Here is a 17824-nt window from a genome sequence, read left to right as displayed (position 1 = left end):
ATACATTAATTATATAAATTCAAGTTGTAGATTTAAAGGTATGGTTAATCCAAAAGTGGGGGAGTAAATTAACATTTAGATGGAGTTTATGAAAGTTAAGCTTTGGATGCTAAGTGCATGGAGGTTTCACGTCATGAAGTAACCATGTGATTAAATGAAAGAGGGATTAAATTGAAAGGAAGTAAAAGATGTAGAAGGATCAAAATAAAAAGGGAGAAATTACTAGACGATGTCATTGCAAGAATTAAGAATGTCAAATTTATGAGAATCAATATAATTGCAAGGCAAAAGGATTCAATTGAATGAAATACGAATTTTGGTTTAATAACGAGGGATGCAATTGCATGGGATAAAAATTGTATAGTGGCAGAGAAAAAATTTAAGAATTTTTGAAGGGACTTAATTGAAATACAAGCCCACAAGTATGTGGTAAATGATAATGGTTAAAATTAATGGGGGTTGTAATTGAATAAAATGGGAAATGGATAGAGAGAATATAAAGAAAAGTAAGTGATGTATGCTATGATTGAAATGGAGGACTCAATTGCATTTTGGAGGATTTAAGTGTAAAATAGAGAAATTGAAAGATGAAAAGCAAAAGGAAAGAAATATTGAAGAATATGATTAAAAGAAAATAAAAGAAGAACACAAAATAAAGAGAATCAAGAAAAAGAGGGGCCATGGGCAATTTGCCCATGGGTAGCCTTGGTGGATCCGCCCATCCACCCGTTCCCCCTCCATTTTTATTTCTTTCTTCTTTTCTTTCCTTTGTTTACTGCATGTGTCTCTCTAAATTTTCTCTCCATTGCAGCAGCAGCTATACCACGTCCTTCTCTCTTTCGGCCTCCACACAAGGGCCATAACGCCACGACCGTTCCTTCACCTCACGACTAGCGCCCAAGCTTTCCTCTCTCGTTCTCTTACTTCTCTTCATGGAATTTAAGCTGACAGCAACATCCTTTTTCTCTCGTCGCCTTTATCTCCACGGGAAGTGAGCTACATAGAGGTTGCCCGGCCTTAACATTGGCTTCACGGGCTGTCAATCTCTCACTCGCCACAACCATTTCCTCCACTGTGGGTGAGCAGCTTGGGTTCCATCCTTTGCTCATTTCCGCCATGATTTTAATTTAGACTAGACATTAGATTTTAGAGTTAAAACAAATCTTGAATTTATTGAGCTGATGGTTGCCTTAGGTGCTGATTTTTGAATTTGGTTTTAAATGTGGTTTAAATAATGGTTTGGTTTGCTGTAAGCATGATATAAATACTGGATTTGATGCTAGCTAGGTAAGGTAAGGACAAATTTAATTCGAGTTGGTTGCTTAGTTTAACCATGGAGTTTGATTTATTGAATTAATATGTTTTAATTTAAAGGAGTAATGACGGAGAGTGTTAATTAGAAATTTTGAGTTTGAACTTTGGCTGTTGGAAGAAATCAACAAGGCTTGGGTGATGATGATGGATTGAATTATGCTAAGTCTCTTGGTAGAAATAGAATGACCGTAAGTTAAGGAAAGTTGATTAGTAATATTGGTGAGAAATCCCACCAATTGATGTGAGTGGGTGCTAAATTCAAGACTATATTCTTGAAAATGTATTATATATGTTACACTTGACAGATGTATGAAATTGTGGAAAGCATGAGTTAGAAAATCCTAAGTTGTTTGTGATTGTGATAAGGATTTTAATTTTGTTTTCTATATATTATGTATATATAATTATTACATGTTTTTAATGGTAAGGAAACAAACCTTTGATAAGTTTTATCTTCAAGATCTGCCTTGCTAGCTTTGTTTGGTGCTTAGGCCAATGGCCATTATTTAACTCATGGAAAATGATGTTTAAGCTGTTGTTTTTCTTTAATGCATGCTGTTTGCTTATCATGCTGTGCCTCAAAATAAATATGTTTGTGCATAAACATATGGTTTATAAATATACTGTTTATTGTTTTATCACACTTTACGAATATATTTATATTTCATTGATTTTCTTTTAACATAATTGAGATAATTAAGGGTACGACCTGTCATCACACTAGTTTAAGTGTGATCTTTTTGTATAAAGTAATGATTATTGATTATTGATATTTGATTAATAAGGGGACAAAAAGCCTCAACTTATATTTGGTGGTGTGGGGTGTTTCCATGAGTAGGTAAATGGGGACTTGAAGTCTTGATTAATATTTGGTGGCTTGGGGAATTCTCACGAGTACGTAAAGGGGACTTGAAGCTTCGATTTATATTTGGTGGCATGGGGAGTTCCCACGAATAGATAAGAGAGATCTGTAGCCCATATTTATATTTGGTAGGGTGGAGAGTTCCCATGAGTAGGTGATGTCGTTATTGATATGAGAGAGTAAGCCTAAATGTCTTGAGCCAACCTTGTATTGGACTATGATAGGGTAGAGTTATCTACGAGATTAAATCTTTCGTACTTGTAAAGGAAATGTTCATCTTTTAGACAATGTGATGGCTTGTGTTGATACCTCTAAAAATACTTGTTAAGTCTTTAGGGGGAAAAACCTTTTAGAAAAGGAATGTCCTCATTTCAAGCATTATAATGGCTACTGATAGAATACTTGTAAAATCTCGTAAACTCTTTATAAGTGGAGAGCAATACGTGGATTGTTAGGCTGCTTCACTGGTAAAGATATGTTTATAGTGAATTATCTAGGGCTGCCCTTATGGCTTAATGATGGCGTGTCTTGGTCCCTTTGTAATTAATTTCATATTAATAAAACGTTTTTTGTTTTTATAGCTTAATGGTTGCATATATGGCATTCGGTATGCCTTCTAATTTTTATGCGGATCCTCTTAGTCTGATTTGTTACTCTTATTAATGTTTGATCAGATATAACCAAGTATTGGTTGACTTGCGTGGAAATGTTCACTTAAGTGCTTCACAGACTATCACATACTTAGGCGAAGAAACATAGTTCGTGACAGTTGGTATCAGAGCACAGATGAGACGTACTGATCTAAAGTATAAAAAAAAATGGTGACCACGAGAAGTGCATCAGAGGATCTTCAAAAGATTGATGAGCTAGAGGCCGTAGTGGCCACAGTAAAAGCTCAGATGGTTTTACTTGAACGAATAGATGAAATTGAGACAGTCTAGCGAAAACTGTTCGAGATGATTAATACCCTAAGTGATGAGACCAGGGATGCATTGAGCACTTTCCAAAGAGAGATTGAAGAATTGAAAGCTCAAGTAAATCTTTTGGTATTGTTGCAAGTAATGCTAGTGAAAGTTCAAGAGATCGAGGAAAAGTGGCCAAAGTGCTAGAACCTAAATGTTTCGAAGGGGTCAGAGATGCTAAGGTGTTGAAGAACTTCCTTTTTGATATGGAGTAATATTTTCGAGCTGTGTGCATAGAATCGAAGACAAAGTGGCGATGGCTTCAACGTATCTTGCTAGGAACACAAAATTATGGTGCCGTTCAAAATTCATAGATGGTGAGTGCCGTATCAACTCTTGGACAGACCTAAAGTAGGACTTAAAAATCCAGTTTTTCCTTGAGAATGTTGAGTATATGGCATTAAATAGAAATTGCAGGAGTTATCACAAACAGGATTAGTGCGGGAGTTCATGATGAACTTTTTTACTTTAATGTTAGATATTATGGATATGACTGAAAAAGATAGATTATTCTATTTCTTCGAAGGTTTGAAACCATGGGTGAGGACTGAGTTACAACGACAGAGGTGCAAGATGTGACTTCGATAATAGCGACTGTTGAGCGCCTTATTGATTATAGTGAAAACTCTAACAAAGGAAAGGACCCTCTATCAAGGACTAGTAGCTTTAGCAAATAGTGGGATAAAATTTTTGATAACAAGTAGAGCCTCAAGTGGGGGAGGTAATAGGAGACCACTTGTTAGAGGCTCACCCCAACTAAGAACAAACAAGCAATAGAACTTCGAGCCATAACCACCGATATCTTGTTTTCTATGCAAAGAACCTCATCAAGTAGCTGACTGTCTTCATGGAGCAACTTTCAATGCAATATGCACTGTCAATGTTGAGACACTTTCACCCCACACCACAGTCAAAGAAGCAGAGGAAGAGCCAGCACAATGGGTTTTGTTCATTTCCTGAGCGTCTTACAAGCACAACTAAAAAGGATGGAGAAAGAGCCTCAATGAGGTTTAATGTATGTAGAGGTGTTATTGAATAAGAAAAGTACCAAAGTCATGCTCGATACGGGGGCCTCAAACACTTTCATCACTTTGGGAGAGGCAAAAAGGTATGTTTTTAAAGTTGAGAATGACTTTAGACAGATGAAAGCAGTTAACTTGTCAGCTTCGGCTATCATGGGAAACACTAAAGATGTAAAGATTAAGATTGGCTATTGGGAAGGGAAGGTAAACTTGACCGTAGCCACTATAGATAACTTTGATTTTGTCTTAGGCTTGGATTTTATGATGAAAGCACAAGCTATCCCTTTCCCTGCTGTAAGTTGTTTATGTTTTTTGGAGAATGACCATGTGTGGTATTGGCTACAATCCTACCTAAGAGAGGAAAAAAGATATAAGCTATACAGTTTAAGAAAGGGGATCAAGAAGGGTGAGCCTTCATAGTGGCCATGTTTATTTACAAAGGCGAAAATAACAAAAATCCAATACCTGAAGAAGTGAAATTAGTTTTGAAAGAATTTCAAGATATGATGCCAAAACAATTACCAAGGGTCCTACCGTCGCTTGCAAAAGGGCCTACAAGATGGCTCCCCTAAAGTTAGCTGAGCTAAGGAAATAATTAGACTAGCTTATTCAAGTCGGATTTATCTGACCATGAAAAGCACCTTTTGGAGCCCCAGTACTTTTTCAGAAAAAGTAGGATGAGAGTTTACAATTGTGCGTGGATTACTAGGCTTTGAATAAAGTCATAATTAAGAATAAATATCATATCCCTCTTATAGCAGATCTTTTTGATCAGTTAAGTGGTGCAAAGTACTTCTCCAAACTAGATTTAAAATCTGGTTAGTATCTAGTAAAAGTAGTTGAGGGAGATAAGCCAAAAATCACCTATGTAACACGGTATGACGCATTCAAATTTCTAGTTATGCCTTTTGGACTAACCAATGTTCTTGCTACCTTTTGCACATTGATGAATCAAGTGTTTCATGATTATCTAGACAAGTTCGTGGTGATCTACTTAGACGACATTGTGGTGTACAATTCAACCTTAGAAGAGTATCAACGGCATTTGCGATAAGTCTTCCAAAGGCTACGCGACCACCAGTTATATGTAAAAAGGGAGAGATGTGCATTCCTGTAAACTCGAATCCAGTTTTGAAGCCATAAAATTAAACAATGGCATATCCGAATGGACATGCAGAAGTTAAAGGCTATCAAAAAATGGGCCACCCTTAAGAATACAACTGAGGTTCATTCTTTCTTAGGGTTAACCAATTATTATTGAAAATTTGTGGAAGGATGTTCAAAAAGAACCGTAACACTGATAGAATTTTTAAAAAAGGGGCAGAAGTAGAGTTGGAAGCCGTAGTGCCAAGAAGCCTTTAAGGACACAATGATGACGGATCTTGTGTTATCTCTCCCTGATATTGTAAAGCCTTTTGAGGTACAAACGGATGCATCATACTTTGCCCTTGGAGGAGTATTACTACAAGAAGGACATTCGGTTGCATTTGAAAGTCGGATGTTCAATGGAGTTGAGAGGAGATAGACGACACAGAAGAAAAAACTACCTGTAGTGATTTATTATTTACGAGCTTAGAGACACTACTTGCTAGGATCACAATTCGTGGTTAAGATTGACAATACAATTGTAAGTCACTTCTTCACATAGCCAAAACTTACAGCTAAGTAGGAGAGATGACAAGAGTTTCTAGCCAAATTTGATTTCTCCTTCGAGCATAAAGCTGGAAAAGCAAATTGTGTAATAGACGTCCTTAGTAGGAAGGCTGAATTTGCAGCTATAAGGGTGATCGCACCAATGACAGCTAGCAAAGTGGCCATAAAAATCCGTAATCTAATTGAGAAAAATTTTCATCGAGACCCTTAAGTAATGGCCATTAGGAAGTTGGTGGATAATGGAAAGTCGAAATACTTTTGGGTGAAAAATGGACTCTTACTAACAAAGCAACCTCGCATATTTGTTCCAAGAATAGAAGAGCTTATGCAGAAATTAATGTGGGAATATCACGACACTTATTGGGTAGGACATCCAGGTTGGTAGCGGACTGTTGCATTACTGAAACAAGGTTGCTATTGGCCTCATATGCTATAGTATGTAATGGATTATACGAAGACATGCCTCATTTGCCAATAGGACAAAATAGACAGACAAAGACATGCGGGAATGCTCGAACCTCTACCATGGCTGACCAAACCTTAGAAAAGTATTTCTTTAGACTTTATTGTAAGGCTTCCTAAACTGGGGAATATGACAGTAATCTTGGTAGTGGTAGATCGATTTTCCAAGTACGGGATGTTTATTCCAGTACAAAAATTTGGCTCTGCAAAAAAAATGGTTCGCATGGTTTTTAAACATGTGGTAAAATATTAGAGTGTTCTGAAGAGCATTATCAGCGATAGAGATCAAAGGTTTATTGACTTTTTCTGGAAAGAGCTGTTCAAGCTATTGGGGTCAGAACTCAACATATCTTTCAATTATCACCCACAAAAAGATGGTCAGACAGATCGTTTCAATGGGTTATTGGAAGAATACTTGTGACACTTTGTATAGGCGAAGCAGAAGAATTGGCCTAACCTACTAGATGTGGCTCAACTATGTTTCAACTCACAAAAGAGCTCAACCACAAATAGAACCCATTTCGAGGTCATCATTGGTCAACCTAGATTTCCTTATACCTTAGTGAAATCATATACCGAGAAAAGTCCACAGGCATTTAACTTTGCTAAGGAGTGGAGGCGAAATATTGACATTGTTAGAGCTTATTTAGAGAAAGCCTCAAGGTGGATGAAGGAGTGGACAGATAAAGGTCGAAGGGACTAACACTTTAAAGTGGGAGAACTGGTGTTGGTGAAGTTGGTACCCGAACAACTTCGATTCCTAAGAAAGAAATATTGAAGACTAGTAGGAAAGTATGAAGGTCCAGTACTAGTGGTAGCCAAGGTGGGGAGGACTTCTTACAAGATTGATCCACTTAAGGGAATGAAGGTACACCCCGTGTTTCAAGTTAGCAATCTGAAGCCGTTCCATGCAGATCCAGCAAATGTAAGCAAGAGTCAAGCCACAAAAGCCGCCATTAGAACCAAACTACCATCACAACGCTGAGTGGAGGAGATTTTGGCAAGGAGGACAACGATAATCAACCAACGACCGACATAAGGGTACCTCGTGAAATGGGAAGGTTTGGGGCCAAATAAGATCACTTAGGAGAAGGAAACTGACCTCTGCACCTTCCAACAGAAGATTGAAGAGTTCCAAGTGTGAGACCTTGACATTTATAGACTCGTAGATAGAAATATAGGCGATACCCCTAATCAAGGGTAATTTCATCATTTTCTCAATAAGCCTATAAAAGTAAGTTTTAAACAATATTATGGCTTAAGTAGCCCTAAAGCATAAATGAATGATGAAAATATGGGTGAAATGACAAGGAAATAAAAATTTTGATGATTTTCATGTTCTAGGGGTAAAACGGTAATTTTACGAGTTTACGGGGGTAAAGTTAGAATTTTGGAAATTTACACCACCTAACACTTGTCATGCCCATGGATTTCAGCCATTAACATTTTACATTGTGGATAATTGAAACATTTTATGTGGTGGAGAGAGATTGCTTAATGGATAAGTATTACACATGGACCAATGGAAACATGCCATGTGTCAAGCTTGGATCATTCTAGAATTTCCTTCTAAAATCTATTTAAAACTCTCTTAGTCTCACCCATATGGCTGGCCAAAGCATGAAGTGAAGAGGAAAGGAAAGAACACAAACCCTAGGTGGGAAAATTGAAGAAAAAGTGTGGGATTCCAAGGAATTAAGTAATGTAAAGTGAAAATTCTTTATTTTTACTTGAGATTTACAATACCCATGCTTTATTTTCTTATTTCTATGGTTGAGAAACATGATTTCATAGTGAATAAGTGGTAGGCAAAATGGGTATGGAGAGAGAATGATCTTGGATTGGTTTGATTTTTAAGTATGTTAGTGTTTTTAGGTGATTAATGATGTGTAGCATGAAAACAAGTGAAGAAAACCACCAAAGGTTTGGTGGCCATCAATAGCCGAATTCTCTAGGTGAATAATGAGGAAGAATGAGATGTTATTCTAGGTGATTTGATTAAGAAATAATAGTTTTTGGTGTAGGAATTAATGAATAATAGTGAGAAAATTAAGTAGGAAAAATCATGGAGTTAGTATACCATTGTTGGCCGAAAGTTCCAAGAAGAAAAATGAAGATAAATTTTACCTAATTGTGTGTTAATTAGTTTGTGTTTAGTGAATTGAGGGATTGAAAAAGAAATAGAGCAAGTTGGAGTGAAATTGGACGCATTGGCCAATTTATCAGATGAAAAATCGACTTAGGCCAGTACTGGGTCTAGATGGCTACCCGTGCATTTTTCATATCATATCATATATATATCGAGCCTGAAATAGCTTATGATTGTTAGACATAATTTAATTGGAATATGTGTCATGGATTATGGCTAGGTGGTGAGCCATTGGATACGGGTAAAGGACTGTACCCGCGGACTGAAAATAAGAGTATTTTTACTCCTAATACCTATGAGTGGACTTGCATTTCAAAACTTGTTTTGGGGATATAATGTATTTGTCAAACATTTGAATGGATTATCCAGCTTTTCATAAAAACAAGTGCCTTGGGAACAAGCTTTTGATAGATTGTCTTCATGTTGTGACATGTGACTATTATTGATTCATGCACTACCACATTGTGTTGATATATATATATATATGAATACATTGTTGTGTAATGATATTGACTCGGCTATGTGCGAGTAGGGAGTGAGCATAAGCCGATGATGACCCAGTTATGTGCGAGTAGGGAGTGCACATAACTCGGTAATGACTCGATTATGTGCGAGTAGGGAGTGTGCATAACCCGGTGATGACCTAGCCATGTGCGAGTAGGGAGTGCGCATGAGCTGGGAATGATGATGATGGGATGGTGTGCATGATGATGATGATGGGATGGTGTGCATGATGATGATGGGTTTATGGTTGTAAATGCAAATATGTGAGCATTTGATTTGTTGAAATTTGGGAGTTTACATGTGTTACATGTTGCTATTGTTATTTTAGCATGATGGCTTGTTTTAAGGGAAAAGGAGACTTTTTTCTTGATGTTCTAATCCTTGCTGCATAGAGATTCATTCTCGTTGCAGCAAGAAACTCTCGGGTTTGAGGGCCTTCACCAGACTTGATTCTCGCTGCAGCGAGAAACTTTCTGTCCATTTTGCTAACTTGTGGGTTTTTGCCATATTTTCCATTTCTTTAGTACCATAGTTGAGCATGGATCTTTGTAAAGTGATTTACTCATGTAGGGTTTACATGAGGGGTTTAAAAGAGCCAAAACAATTGCATTGTTTCGAGAAAATGAATGCATAATGATTTCGTTAAACATTCCTTATGGTATGCTTATTCCCTTTCTTGTTCACTCATTGAGTTTATGCTCACCGCTTTCAACTTCATGTTTTCAGATTACGAGGCAGCTGGTAACTAGGTCGAGGTACTTTTGTAGACTCGACTATTAGTAGGTGTCTTGGTATTTAGTAGTTGTACATTCGTCGAGTTTCTCCATTGGACATCGAGTCTTCTTTTGTTATGTATAGACGAACCTAATGTGAATTATTAAGATACATGTTGTAGACAGTGTATATACACTTGTTTGGTATGCCAGTATGAGGGGCAATGTTCAATATTATTTCGATTTTAAGTTATGATATATGACTTAGCAGTTTATGATGGAATGATGAATATGTCAGATTAATAGGCTTGCTTGGGCTTAGTGGACTACGTCCATTGGGTCCATGCGCCGGTCATGGCTCGGAATTTGGGTTGTGACACCAAGCCAACCAGTCAATGAAGATGTCAATAGATTGAGTGGGGGAGGATGTCATGAGCCAACCTTGTATCGGGCTATGATAGGGTAGAGTTGTATATGAGATTAAGTCTTTTGTACTTGTAAGGAAAATGTCACTCTTTCAAGCAATGTAATGGCTTGTGGTGACATCTCTAAAAATACTTGTTAAGTGTTTATGGGGAAAGACCTTTTAGGAAAGGAATGTCCTCATTTCAAGCGTTGTAACGATTACTAGTAGAATACTTGTAAAATATCGTAAACTCTTTATAGGGAGTGAGTAGTCGGCGGATTGTTGGGCTGCCTTATTGGTAAAGATATGTTTGTAGCGAATCATCTAGGGTTGCCCCTATGGTCCAACGATGGCATGTCTTAGTCTATTTGTAATTAATTTCATATTACTAAAACAATTTTCCTTTTCATGGCTCAGTGGTTTCATATTTGGCATTCGGTATACTTTCTGATTTTTATGTAGATCCTCTTAGTCTGATTTATTGCTATTATTAATATTTGATCAGATATAACCAAGTATTGACTGACTTGCATAGAAACGTTCACTCAAGTGTTGCACGAATTATCACATACTTAGGTGAAGGAGCGTAGTTCGTCACACTAAGGGCTATACTAGACCTACCTTAAGCTGCTGCTCACTTGTTTATTTTTATTAAAAATGACATGGCATTAATACTTGAAATTTGTTTTTATATGGGAAGTGAGATTTATGTATTAATTAGTGACTAGCTATTCTATATTTTTATGTTTGAGATTACTCATTTTACACTTGCCATTGGATTTTGTGTTGAAAAGATACTAAAGCTAAAAGATTTTCCAGCATGCAAATTTTAACCATTTCCATATGTGTTTACTTCTGAATTATTATTTTCTAAGACTTGCAAGGCATAAAACTCTCAGTTTAATTGATTATATTTTCATCGCTTATTCATAAATTTGTAAATATTCCATCTTTATGTTTGTTTCTTTTCTCGGCTTGCTCATTGATCCGATGATCATTGAGTCTGTGAGAATCAATCGTATATATTATCGTGCAGATAAATTAATAGTTAGGGACATTGTTGGCAATGATACTTTCTAGCTTTCCTTTGTGTCATTTCACTTTCCAGTTGTTGAGTTGTTTTCAATTTAAAGAAATCTTTTATTTAAAAACTAATTTGGGCCAAGGCCTTTAGATGTTATGATGTTAAATTTGGAGTGGTATTATTTAAAATGTGATGTATACATACTTGGTAAATTCTATTATGAAATTTCATGTGTAGTGAAGAATTCAAGTTGCTATCTTAAGACATATTATTATTATTATGGTTGTTATACTTAATGAAATATTTGAAGTTTAGGTGGTGAATTGAAAAGAATTTTAATTAGTAAATTGAATGAAACATAAAAGGCTTGTCAGGTTGTGTGGGCTTGCCTGCATAACATGCACCTGTAATGGTTGTAGGAGTGGGTTGTTACAGTATAACTGTGACCGATCTTCTTGTTGATAAACAACCAACCTAATTAATAGCATAATAAGCTCAAAGGTGTAAAACTAATGAAGAAGACAATAATATTCCTTGACCAAGGGAGCCTTTCAAATACTTCAAAATTCTATATGCTACCTGCAAATGAATATTTCTAGGTCTATCCATAAACTGTGACAGTAGCTGCACCCCATACATGATATCTAGTCTAGTAAAAGTCAAATACAACATATTCCCAACCAGTTGTCTATACATGATATCTTTATCAGTAGCTGTAATAATCTTATGATTATAATTCACTGGTGTAGATGTAGGTTTTTTTTTCCAAATAGACCATGTTCTTCAATTAAATCTAATGCATACTTTCTTTGACACAAAAAAAATTCTTTTTTCTAATCTAACAATCTCTATCCCCAGAAAGTATTTAGAAACACCAAGATCTTTCAGCTTGAATTTAGATTGCAAACTTGTTTTATGTCATTCTCAACCTATACTAAAGTACTTGCAATCAAAATATCATCCATATAGACTAAAAGTGCCACAAATTACCATGATTAGTCCTTACAGTGAATGAAGAATAATTGGACTTTAATTGAACAATGCCAAATTGCAACAAAGTTTCTGTGAACTTGGCATTCCAGTGCCGAGAAGCTTGCTTAAGGTCATAAACGGTTTTTTGAAGCTGACATACCAATTGATAACCATATGGACACTGCTCCTTAACGTCAAACCCCTGAGGTAATTTCATATACACATCTTCTAAAAGACACCATTAAAAATGCATTGTTAATTTCTAGTTTAGATAACATCCACCCATTAATTGTAGCTAATGCCAAAATCACCCTCACAGTTGTTTGTTTAGCTACAAGATTGAATGTTTCTTGATAATCAAACCCTTTCTTTTGGTTATAACCTTTAAATTTTTTTAATTGAAATATGAAACAAAAATTTTTCATATATGAGATGAAGTTTTATGATTGAAAGAGAAATTTTTTTTATATGCTCAAATAGACAAATAGATCATTTGATTTTAAAAGAACAAAAAAAAATTATTTATTTTTTTAAATTGTTGAACAGTAACCTGCACTCATGGAATACATGCACACAAGATTTTGTCTTTAGTGCATGGTATAATGTCGCGTGTTATTTTGTCTTAAGTATGCAGCACTATCTATTTCTACACGCGGCACAATTGTCGCATGCTGTTCTTTCATTTGCTCGTTGCACCATGTGCAATTTAGTTTGTTGCTCATGGCAAGTGCCATGAGCAATTTAATTTTTTGCTCATGGTACAAGTGTTGAGAGCAATTTATTGTTTTGTACTTTGTAAATTTTTTATTGCATAACTTTTTTTTCAATAGTAATAATAATAAAATCTATAATTTTGATAAGTTTTGTTGTTTTACCTTTTTTTATTGGTTGATGTTAATAAAATAAACAAATGAAAAATTATTGCATATGTATACTTTTCTCTTTTTCCATCATCATGTTTATGGGCTTCCTTTTCTATCTTCCTCTATACCTAAGATGTATTTCACCCCCAAGATCCATTATGGTGAACCCATAAGGGCTACAATAATGAAAAAGGCAATTGCACATAAAAGGAAGAATATTACTTCCGAAGTTGTTCCTCTCAAAAAGGTTAAAGTAGGAAAGACTGGTGAAGTTCCTTTTGTTCTGGAAAACTGGGGAAATGAAGTTATCAGAGAAAGAGGAGAAGATTGTTTTTAGGAAGAAGTTCATGCCAGATAGGTTGAAAAACATCCTTCTAAATCCGCTAGATATGATTGAAATCGTCTATACTCAAAAGCACCTCCTCATAAAAGAATTGGTATCTTAAGGTGATCAATTTTGAAGTTTAAGTTTAAAGGTTGTGAGCTTTCACTTTCCGTTACTAAGTTTGACTCCAATTTTCAATTTTTTCATGCTTGGGATGAGTGGGTAAACAAGGTGTTGAAGAATCCTGCTTATGTTAAACTTATCTCGATTGTTGGAATACTTGATGCTGTACATGTCACCTCCAAGCTCAACATTCTTAAAGAAAAAAGGATGGATGTATATAGCATGCTATTCTCGCAAGGTGGAACACTTTTTCTCATATTATGATTACAGCATGGGGGGAATTTACCTTCACTCTAGAAGAGGTGTGTGTTTTCTAAGAACTTTCTTGTATGGGGAAACATGATTTTCACTCTATCAAGCTTTTTCAAAAAGTATGTATTTGAGAATTTTTTCTTTTTCTACTCAAAAGTCTAAGTAAAACTTTGAAGGTTGTACAGTTTTTTGATTGAGTAAGGGTATTTTATAAGAAGTTAAATGTTATGGCCTTCTTAAGTACCTAGACCATGAGCACGAGCCAGTGGCTTTATTAATTTATTGGTTGGCATGACATATACTTCCAAGGTGTCCAAACGATTGTATCTCTTCAATAGTCATTCTTTTAGCAATAAAGATTGCCAATGGAATATGTTTTCCTCTTACTCCACTGTATGTAGGATTTCTGTATAAAAGGCTAGACTTGTGCCAACTCGAGATTACCGAATGAGCTAAGCGTTATAGAATTTTGAGTTATGTGGATGCTTCCTTCATTCAGATGTGCCTATGGACAAAGTTTGGTACTTGCGCTCTTGACCCTAATGCATATCTTTTCACATCCCTTTTCATGAATAGCCCTTTATTTAGGAACAATTATAGGGCTTGGGCGTGACATGATTAGATCTCGTAAGGTAATGTTCTTGAATTGTAGATGTGACAAAGGAATTCAATCCCAAACCTTATGTGAAGTTTAAAAATGGATTTGGTAATCTTGAAATTTATTCTGATTCCCACCCACTATAGTCTAGAAGAATGAGCTCATGAGATATTATCTTTTGTATATGGGTTCATAGTTCCCAATTGCCTTCTATGATTGAGAGTGCTAGTTCAAGTGGAGATATTGACTTTCTTTTGAGGTGTATTCTCTTTATAGAATGGCACACCAATTTAGGTTTAACCAACTAGCTCCGCCTGACTCTTCTTTATTTATCAGGTTTTTTTTTGTGTTTTTTCATTTCTCATAGCAAAACTTTAACTTTGTTTAGATAAACTTAAGACTTGTAATGTCTTAGCTTTTGATAGAGTTGGTATTCAAAACTTCTGGATGGTTTGCTTATTAGGGAAAGTGTTTTGAAGAATGAAGATCTTTTGTTGTGCCATTAGCTAATCTCAAAGCTCATGTCTACACGCCTCATGTTAGTAACACCGATGAATCCTTGTGCTTGATTCCATTTAAAAAGAAGAAAAATATAAATGAAGAAGAAGATCTTACTCCTTATGCTCCTACTCATTGAACAAAAGATAGGCATGCGTATCGAAAAATAAATTCATCTTTTGCTTTTTCTTTCACTTTTTTTTTCTATTCATTTCCTCATTTTGTTTTTTCTTTTAAAAAAACAACTACAAGAGTGTTGTTTGATTTTTCATGTAAGTGCACGTATCGCGAACAAGTAATATAATGATGAAGTAGAGTATTGTTCCTATAGAGAATTTGTTTTAATTCCTAATTGTTAAGTGCTGAACTTATCACATCTTAGTTTTATTCAAACGAAATTAAGAATGTAGAAAATTAAAGAACTAAAGCTAAACTAAGCTAAAATAAAACTTGCAAATAAACTAGTTAAAATCAATAAATCAAAAGCCTATAACCACAATACCCCTCAATGTTTCATATAAATTTCTTTTATTCTTCCGTCACTTGCTAGTTAAATTTGAGTTGTTAACCTAAAGTTCTAAATCTTGTATCAGTCTCTTTCGATGTTCTTATAAAAATATCTAACTTAACCAATTTATTATATTCCTATACAAATTGAAATTAAGAAAAACTCAATAAGTACCAACTCTAATCTTGGTTACATATGGCTTGTAAGTGTATTCCTACCCTACATGCAAATCAAATCAATTATCTCATGGAATTGATATTGATCTTATGCTATTTCATCCAAGGCTACACTAAACTCCCTCTTCTAGTTACATTTAGATTTCTAAATCAATCTAATTGGTGATCAGAAAATCAAAAGCATTAAGAATAAGATTGAAATAAACAACTCAAATATTATCAATTATAAGCAAGAAAGAAAGGAAGAAATATCTTAAGAAATGTGCCAAAAGCTAAAGAAACCTCAAGACACAAGTTAAAAGTCAACCTTAGAGAAGCTCAAATCGATCTAAAGGTAGAAAGAGTGCAAAACTTGAAGAACATAGATCCATAGTCGACCATGGAGTGCCTATTGTTGACCCTTATTCCAGAAATCTCAAGAAAATGAAGAATTGAATAGACATAGTCAACCTTAGCTCAAGTATAGTTGACCTTGACAAGTCAAAAATGTGAGAAAGAAGACTTTGCATAGTCATAGTCAACAAAAGTAAAGAGGTGGTTGTCTACCATAGCCCAAACTTGAAAAAAACACTCTCTCTAGAGTTGGATCAAATAAAGGAAGGTTATACTCGACTGTAGAGCTCTAGTTTGAGAAATTTGAAAAACATAGTCGACCTTAGGAATGTTGTAGTTAACCCTCAAGCCCCAACAATGATCAGATTTAATTTAAACTTGTGTTTAATGACTCTAAACTCCATACAAGCTAAAATAACTGTTTTTAAGTTATTTGGAAGCAAGAGAAGACTTGAGATTAAGTTTCAAACCCTAGAGAGATCTCCAAAAGCTTATCGCCACTCTCTAACTTAATTTTAGTCTTCCATCAAGCTTTGAAAAGTTCTACAGTTGCTTCATTTGAGATAACATATCTTCTCTTCATACACTTAAGCATAAACTCTTAACATCCAACTTTGTAGAGGCATTTTCTTGCTAAACTTTGTACTCCACTGTAAATGTTCTAGCTTAACCTTAAAAAGCTATTTGTGAGGGTTTGTGGTTGAGCTCGTAACAACCATTATTGGTGGGTTTAGCCTTAATTTGTGAAAAAAACTTGTAAGGTTTTGCTTAATCTCGTAAAAAGCATTATAAGGGTTATGCTTGATTTCGTAAAAGTAATGTGTGGGTTTCACTTGATCCTGTAAAATGTATTGTGAGGGTTTCGCTTGATCTCGTAAAAAGCTCATTTCCCTTAGTCAATTTGAAATTCCTTGGTGTTTTAAGGGAGTGGATGTAAGCATTAGAGAAAGCCGAACCATTATAAAATTCTTCTGTCTTGTTTTTAATTTTTTGCATTGAGATTTATTACTTGCATTTAACTTTGGAAAATATTTTACCTTGATTCATTAATTTTTGCTTAGGAAAATATTATATCTTGATTCATTATTTTTGTTTGCACTTGAGGTAGGAAAATGTTCATGCTTTGATTTATTATTTGTTCATTATTTGACTTAGGAAAATTTTTTACTTAGATTTATTATTTGTTCATTATTTGACTTATGAAAATATCTTTACTTTGATTTACTATTTGTTCATTTCAATTTATTATTGAAAATTGGATTAGAAATATCACACGTTTTATTTTTGACATAAAAAGAGATTTTTGGTTGCAAAAATTTTGATTTTTATACTTATTCTTCGAAAGAATTTTTAAATACCAATTCTCCCCCTTGGTGTATTGCTTATTGAGACTTTTACACTAAAAATTAGTATTAGAGCTTGGTTTTAAATTTTGTAAGTTTAATCGCCTTTGAGAGATACATTGTAGAAGCTCAAATTGTAGAAATGGAGGTGATGGCAACCGTATTTGGTGAAGGGCAATCAATCTAAATGCCACCCTTTTTTGTTGGTAATAACTATCCTTATTGGAAGAGACACATGAAAATATTTATACAATCAATGGACTTAGATGTTTGAAGTGTAATACTAGATGGTCCACACGTAATGAGGTAGATGGCAAAGTAGTCATTAAGACTAGGAAAGATTGGGATTATAAAGATAAGAAATTAATTCAAAAAAATTACACGGCTTACAATACTCCTCTTCATGTCTTAGTAGCTAGTGAGTTTAATAAAGTGTCTATGTGTGAAAATGTAAAACAAATTTGAGACACATTAGAAACCACTTATAAGGACACCAAGTCAAGCAATCCACGATTGGATTGCTTATACATGGCTATGAGCTTTTTAGGTTGAAAAAAGGTGAGTCAATTAATGACATGTTTGAAAGATTTACTAATATTGTAAGAGGTTTAAAAGCTTTAGGAATGGATTTCCTAAATGCACAATTTGTAATGTAAATTCTTTATAGCCTACTAAAATCTTGGAGACCCAAAGTCACTACTATAGAAGAGGCTAGAAACTTAAATGATTTTAAGTCAGAAGAGCTTATAAGTTCCCATCTCA

This window comes from Theobroma cacao, chromosome 3, assembly GCF_053813885.1.
Source record: "Theobroma cacao isolate CCN51 chromosome 3, ASM5381388v1, whole genome shotgun sequence".
Lineage (NCBI taxonomy): Eukaryota > Viridiplantae > Streptophyta > Magnoliopsida > Malvales > Malvaceae > Theobroma > Theobroma cacao.
This window is presented reverse-complemented; position numbering follows the sequence as displayed.